Source organism: Acanthochromis polyacanthus, chromosome 1 (assembly GCF_021347895.1).
Source record: "Acanthochromis polyacanthus isolate Apoly-LR-REF ecotype Palm Island chromosome 1, KAUST_Apoly_ChrSc, whole genome shotgun sequence".
NCBI lineage: Eukaryota > Metazoa > Chordata > Actinopteri > Pomacentridae > Acanthochromis > Acanthochromis polyacanthus.
In genome coordinates, this window is record NC_067113.1 from 53,317,804 (window position 1) to 53,325,306 (window position 7,503).

Genomic DNA, 7,503 nt, shown 5'->3' on the forward strand with positions numbered 1-7,503 from the left:
GCCCAGCATGTTAGAATTACAATGCTTGTAGTCATTTGTGCATTCTCCCATGTGTGGACATGCTTTACAAAATGATGGCCGTGTTAACAGATTATCCACATTAGACTGGATAAGGCCTAATTCGGTGATCCTGCACAGAGCAGGGAAACAATCAGCAAAAGCTTGTCGTTCTCAAATGGTTGGTTAAAAGTTTCCAGACGTTTAGGTAGGTGTCGTGGTCTTGGTCTCTGGTTTTGTTTTGTAGCCAATCTCCCATGTGCTTTCCTTTTCCTCATGTCTCCTGTGTTTCCCTGTGTGCACCCTCTGTTTATCTATGTATAGATCCCGATTTTATTTTGAAGTTCCCCTAACTTTTTATCTCGGGTGCTTCTTGTTTTCGACTTTTTTTTTCCTGTCCCTTTGATTGCTGATCTGTTTCACCTGTGTCTCATCTCCCAATTAGCTCATGTGTGCATAGCTTTAACCTTGTTTTTCACTCTTTTAGTTGCCATTTTGGTTGTTTGCCTACCTGTGTTGCTTCTCTGTTGTTCTTTTGCCTTCATGTTTTTGACTCTTTTTGTATTATACTTCCATTGCTCACCTTTAGATATCTTGCTGAATTTTTTTCTGTTTGCTAGCTCCGTGTGTTGAATGTGGCTCCTCTCCTGACACCACACTAAACAAGTAGCTGTATGTGTTATATGCAATATCTTAGTGGTTTGTTTGTTAAACCAAGTGTGCACTACATTGGAAATGATACTGGGCAGATGGAATATGGGGTCATAAACCAGAAATTATAAGTCGCTGTGTCCAGCATTTGCATCACATTGTGCCAGACATCTTTGGCTCATGGAGTTAATGAGGTTGTCGAAGCTGTTTGTGGAATGCTTTCCCACTCCTCTTTGAAGGGCTTGGTGAAGTTGGCAGACATTTTGGGGGGATGGGATCATATTGTTGGACATGTCCTTTGAGAGCAGATTGGCAGATTGTCGTATCATGCTGTCTGAAATGGTTTTTTAGATGACAAATGGTAGAATTGTGGACATTCAAGTCCCCGGCTATGCCAACAGCCCATTCTCGTCTTTCACCTGACATCTGTGGTATCGCGTCGTTTAATTAATGCTGCATTTTAAAGTGTCTTTTATAGTCACTGGTCAAATGTCTGTGTGCTGTCCATACTATCCCATCACTGTAATTTCAAGACACTCCAGATGCAGGTGTGGATTAACTCAGTGGTTTTCACTCTCTAACTAAGAAAAGAAGCTACATTTTTTTATTCACTTTAAATTTATACCTTCATGCATCTACTCTGTTACTCTCAACATTGGTTATAATAAAATTGGGTCTTAATGATCAAAATCACAAATAAAATGCACTTAAAGGCATTAGAGAAGATTTAGTTTCCTACAACTTTGAACGTAGCATGCGCATGCGCACATACAACCTCTCCCTCACCCCCCTCTAACCTCCCCCTCTTAACATTTACGAAGAAACGCCCCCCTCCAGAAACTTGCGTAGCACTCGTGAAGTTGTCTTTTACGGCTGGGTCCCCCTGGATCTTTAGCTGCCATTATGTAAAAAAAAGATGAGCAAAACAAGTCGCCAGCTAACTACGAAGCTATACCAAAGCAACACATACACAAAACACGTAAGTCCAAGGCGTACGTAATCTACGTAACTAGGCCTGAGCCAGAAGATTTTTGATTGACAGGAAAGGGAGCAAACCAAACGCCTCGGTCCGAGCACATTGATTGGCTGATGGTTTTCAGGTCCTGCCATGTCCACAGTTTTTTTTTTTTTTAGAGACCATACATACAAGTCCACTAAAGGTCAGTATATTCATTTTATGTGAATCAGACAAATTAAACAAACAAAAAAAATCATCCTCCATAATGCCTTTAACCTCTAATGGATTTGAATAAAGACACACAGTTCTGGCAACTTAAACCAAAGCTATCTTCACTGCTAGATAACTGAGGAAGTAAGTGAGCAAAACTGTGTTTGCGTGATTCCAGTAATGCAGCTCTAAAGGAAATGATAATTTGTCTTTTGATAAGACTAAACTGCTGACAGGACAGTGATACAGAATGAATCACTCATTGAAACAGAGTAAATCGTAACAGTAAACTGGATTGTCTGTGATTTGTCAGCATCTGCATCTCCCCCCATTGTTATGACTATCGTTGACTGGCCGGCCGATTGCCCCCCCAGACTGACACACCAAACAAACAAATTCATCCTGAGAGTCACAAACAATGACTAACTCTCCCAGACGAGCAGCCGCGCAGACTTTAATGGGGTCTCTCAGACAGCTGCCTATCAGATAGATCCGATACAACTCGGTTGCATAACACAGATGTGAAGTCAGGGCAGACATGTTTTCTTGTGGTAGAGCGTGAGTTATTTCCGCTGCTGCGAGCCCCAGGTGTCTGATCAGGACAGCGAGTCAGCGTTTCGACCAAGTGGAATAACACCGCGTGATTAAGCGCCAAAGTCTGGCACACACAGAGAGCTGAATCTCTTAAAGATCTTCTGACACGCCAAGCTCTGTCTACTCCAGCTGCATCTCACAGCTGGAGCTATATGCAGATGCTTGCATTTCCAAGACCACACATATACACACATACAACGGATACACAACAGATAAACACACTTGTAAATGCATACACCTACACATATATAGAAACACTATAAATATTCTTCCATCCAGACTAAAAGTGATGCCTCTGACTCATTTACAAACCTTCACCTCTAGCGTAGACGACTCACGCAATCACACACACCACCCACACACACACAAGGAGAAAGGGAGAAATTACAAGCATGCAAACAAGAAAGTGTAGAAACTCCCTCACCGCAAATATCAAAGGGTTGGCATGTGGTCGACCTGTGCGTGCGTGTGTGTGTGTGGCTCTCTGATAATTACATGCTGAGTAAGTGCAAATGTGTGTTAATGCATAATTAGTGCAGTGGAAGTGAGCGAGAGAGTCAAAGGAACAGTTTAGCTTTTGGGGATTTTTTGAGAGCCAGATAAAAAGGCTAATCTCAATCTCATGAATCAGTTAACCAACCTCAACAAATTACTCACATTTTTTGGAAAATATGCATGCCCTTTCTCCCTTTTTCCAGGCTTTATGCTAACCAGCTGCAGGGTGTAGCTTCATATTTATCAGGCATTAGACAGACATAAGAATAGTACCACTTCTCTATTTCAAACTATTTATTCCTTGAATATATAGGCAGTAAAACCATAAACCTCGACAAAAAATACAACATAAGCAGCTTAATATTTCCCATAAACCTCATATGACGGCTTAAAACTTCATACTTTAAGTAAATTTTACTTTTTTACTTTGCTTTTAATTCAAAAAGGATCTGAATGTTTCTTCGGATGCTGCTTACATTTCAGTACAAAATTGTATGATGCAATTGCAGCAGTTTCACATCCAACAGAAAACTGTAGCATTAATGCAAAATTTTAGATATATTTCCACAAAAATCAACTAAAATATGTTTAGAGACTTTAGAATGTTAAAAGCATTTAAAGCACATTATAATGGATTTGATCTATCTTCATGGAACATTCTTTTGTTAAAAAATCACTATAATTATTTCAGTTTAACACCAATTGAGTAGCACATATTATCAAGCAAACTGTACCTGTGATGTATTTATGAGGTTATTTCATTTAAACTTATTTCTTAGTTATTATAATGTGCAAATACGTTGGGAAATGTAACACTCGAAAATTACAATTTGTGATTTTAAAGGCTGTATTAAAAGGTGAATTGTATTAGGTTCTCATCCACAGTCTGTGTTTTACCTGCAGTAGATGATGGTTTTCAGTTTATGAACCAGACATGAGGACCAGCATGGAAGCTAAGCAATAAACTCCTGTGGACAGAGTCAGCAACAAAACTTAATTTAGCCACCTAATAAAGCCCCAGCTTAAAAAAACAAAGCAAAGACAATATCAGTTTAAGTGCACGATAAGTTTAGAATCTTTTCACAGCTTCACCGTGCCATCGGACAGCGGGGAACTGATGCAGTTATATTGCTCTCTTCAGAGCCACGGGACTCAAAAACAATCATTTTACCTCACAAACAGCAAGTAGAACAGCATGTCCTGTTTTCTACAAGGTAAAATTACTGATTTTTATCAATGTAGTCTGGTGGCTTTGAAAAGAGCATTAAATGATAACAACTAAATTTGCCCCACAACACATGGTGTCATACAATGTACTAAAGTGGTAAAAAAAAATGGAGCCTACACTTAAACCGATGTTGATTTTTTTAAAAATATAGACTTTTTTTAGAAGTTTTGTTGCTTAATTCTGCAGTTCATTGCATAGCTTTCATCCTACTCCTCCTGTCTGGTTCCTCAAACTATAGACATACATTGACTGTTGATAAGTACCTCATACACCCCCACCTTAAAACAAATCAAACTATCCCTTTCAAGAAAGCTACATATTAAAGCTATTGCATGACACAAGTCAGTCCATCTTGTCAGCTGCTCTTTGCTGGAGGGGTTGTGTTGCTTTGACCTTTCTCTTTAACCCTCCTGTTGTCCTCATTTACGGCACCAAAACATATTGTTCCCTTGTCAGAAAAAAATCCAAAAATTCAGCAAAAAAAATCCCCAAATTTATAAAAAAAATTGCAAAATCTTCAGGGAAAAAAATTCCTTAAATGTTTCCCTTAAAAGTTTTGTTTTAAAAAAAAAATCTGAAATTTGGGAAGAAATAAAAATAAATAAATAATAAAGATTGGACAAATTTTCAAAAAAAATGAATAAAAATCTTCCAAAAATCCTAAAAATATCTAAAGTGACTAAATATATATCAGTAAAAATTCTAATATTTTCTTTAAGAACATTTGGGAAAAAATTAACCAAAATCCAGCAATTTTCGCTGGATTTCGGTTGATTTTTTTCTGAATGCTCTTAAAGAAACATTTTTTTAACATTTCTTTTTTTCTACCAAAAATGTTAAAACATTTCCCAAATATCTTTCAAATATGGAAATTTTCCCTGTGAAAATATTTTTTTTTTCTCCACATTTTCAAACATTAAAATGGGTCAATTTGACCCGCAGGACAACGCGAGGGTTAAAATACCAAAAGTGCTATTATGTTGGATTCAGGTCAGGCGATATATTTGGCCAGGTCCAGGTTGTGGTTTTCACTTTTTTCTTCGTTAGAAATTCTTGTGAGATTTTGTCAGTGTGCTTTGGATCGTGACCTGCTGGAATATTCCTCTTCTGCCAAGCTTCTTGTAACTGGGAGTCATGTTGTCAGCCAGTATTTTGGTGCCATCTATGAATGTCATCATACTGCTACCTCCGTGCTTCACTGTCAGGGCTACACCTTCTCTGTGGTAGTCCTCCAGATCCAAGTCAAACATGCTGGACCTCATCTGAACAAGATAAATTTGCCTTGATCTCATCTGACCAAAGAATGTGCTCCCAATATTTGTCAGGCTTCTTTTCAAGCATCTTAGCAACATTAGTCTTAAAGTTTTGTGCTAAAGGGCAGGCAATGGTGTTTTTCCTGGATGCCTTCCCTGGAGGCTGATGTGATGCAATGTCCTTCACACTGTCTGAGCTGTCACAGAAACCCTGATTTCCACTGGTCATTCCTCTGCCAAGTCTGTGCTACTTGCCCACCTGCTTTTCAGAGCCTGATTTTGCAAATAGCAAACTGTCCATGGTGTCATTTTAGGATGGCCATTATGGCTCTGAATGACGATTCTGTGGGTCATTCAATACCTCCTAATTACTGTGTCAACTGTGTTTTGACAGATTTTCCTGCTTCGTTTTCCAAATTTGTGAAGTTTTGCGGTCAAAATTTTCAGTTCCGCTGATAATTCTTTTCCATGTGGAGCCATGATGCAAAGAGGCACAGCCCATAGGTCCAAAATAATATAATTTATAACAGTGTTCATAAAATTAGGCTGGTTGAACGTCACAGTTGGACTTAGTTTTGTATCAGTGATCACAGGTTTTCTTACCTGTGTGTCAGCAATCACAGGTGTATTTTCTTTTGTTGCATTGACTTGGGATATATATTTTAACATAGCTTTTTTTGAAATATCTGTTTTTGATTGTTCATTGGATAAAACACTCTACTCGTCAACTTACGTAATGCAATTATAGAGCGACGATACAGTTTGAAATCACTGGACATTTAGATGAATTTGCACTTACCTCTGTTGTACACTGTAGCTCCAGCATGGACTTCCTGTTAAACCCATCCTGGATTTCTCTTTCTGTACAACTTCAAAGAAGTACAGCATTGCTAGGGGTGTTTTTGATCTTTTGGCAGAACCAGTCTAACTGTTGCCCCCTGCTTCCGATGTTAACGGTCAGTTAGTAGTGGTTCTAGCACATATAAGATTGTCATCAATTGTCACTTCTAACTCTGGTAACAAGCTTCCCCAAAATGTTGAACTGTTTGCTTAATGAGGGAAAATTTATATGAATGTGAGTTTGCAAAGGCATGTCACCCACAAGATGTATGTTAGTGCTGTGCAGGCGTCACCGTGTGCACACGTCTGTCCCAATAGGTGTGTCAGAATGTGTGTCACAGGCGTGTGTCTGGGGGGTGTGTTGAAGGGAGGTCAAACCTCGGTCCGGGTAATTTGCCACAGATGAAACTCGACTCCATTCCAGGGGACCAGTGCAAGTAAACGTTTCAAAGCTGCAGGAAATCTATTAGCACCTGGTGGGACTCCCCGCACGCCCTATTCTGTCCTCCCTCTCCACCTCCCTCCACCCTTCCATCCCTCGCTCGGCCATCTCACCTCTCCCCACCCTAGTTAATAAAGCCACACAAGACCACCACACTCCTGCTGTGCCACTAAAGCCTGGGGATTAGTGACTGTGCGTGTGTGTGTGTGCGCGCACGCATGTGTCTGTCTGTGGCGTGTGGCAAGGTGTGCATTTACGACTGTAATATGTGGACCTCGGAGTGTGTGTGTGCACAAAGTCGATGTAATGTATCTGGACCTGTCCTTTTCTGCACACGTGGAGCCAGTTAGCAGTGAATGAGGTGCCAGACAAGCATGCAGCAGCTGCCGCGCTAGAAACAATAGCTCATGATCCAGACACAGTAGGCTGCAGTCACTGCTGAGCGCTGCCTCTAGCTCAGATCATATGTGCTGCTCAAGCTGCTGGGATGATGTCAGTGTCCAGGGTCATGTGAACTGTGGTCAGTTTGTTGCTTTTCTTGTGTTTAACAGACCAGTTTTTGGCTGTGGTCAAGCCCAAATGAGGACAAAATATGTTGCTCTTTCATGGCCTCTCCGCACAGTGTTTGCATAATAAATGGTTTTCGCATAAAGCATTCAGAACAGCATGTAGAATATTTGAGCAGGTTATCGGTAATGTGGCAGTGTCAACCAAACTTTCCTGAACATTCCACAAACTCCAGCCAAAGTTGTATTACTTGTATAAACTTTTTATCTTTTGGCCTAAAATGATTTTCTTCTCTGAGAGTAAAACATGAGCTTAATTTATGAAACTC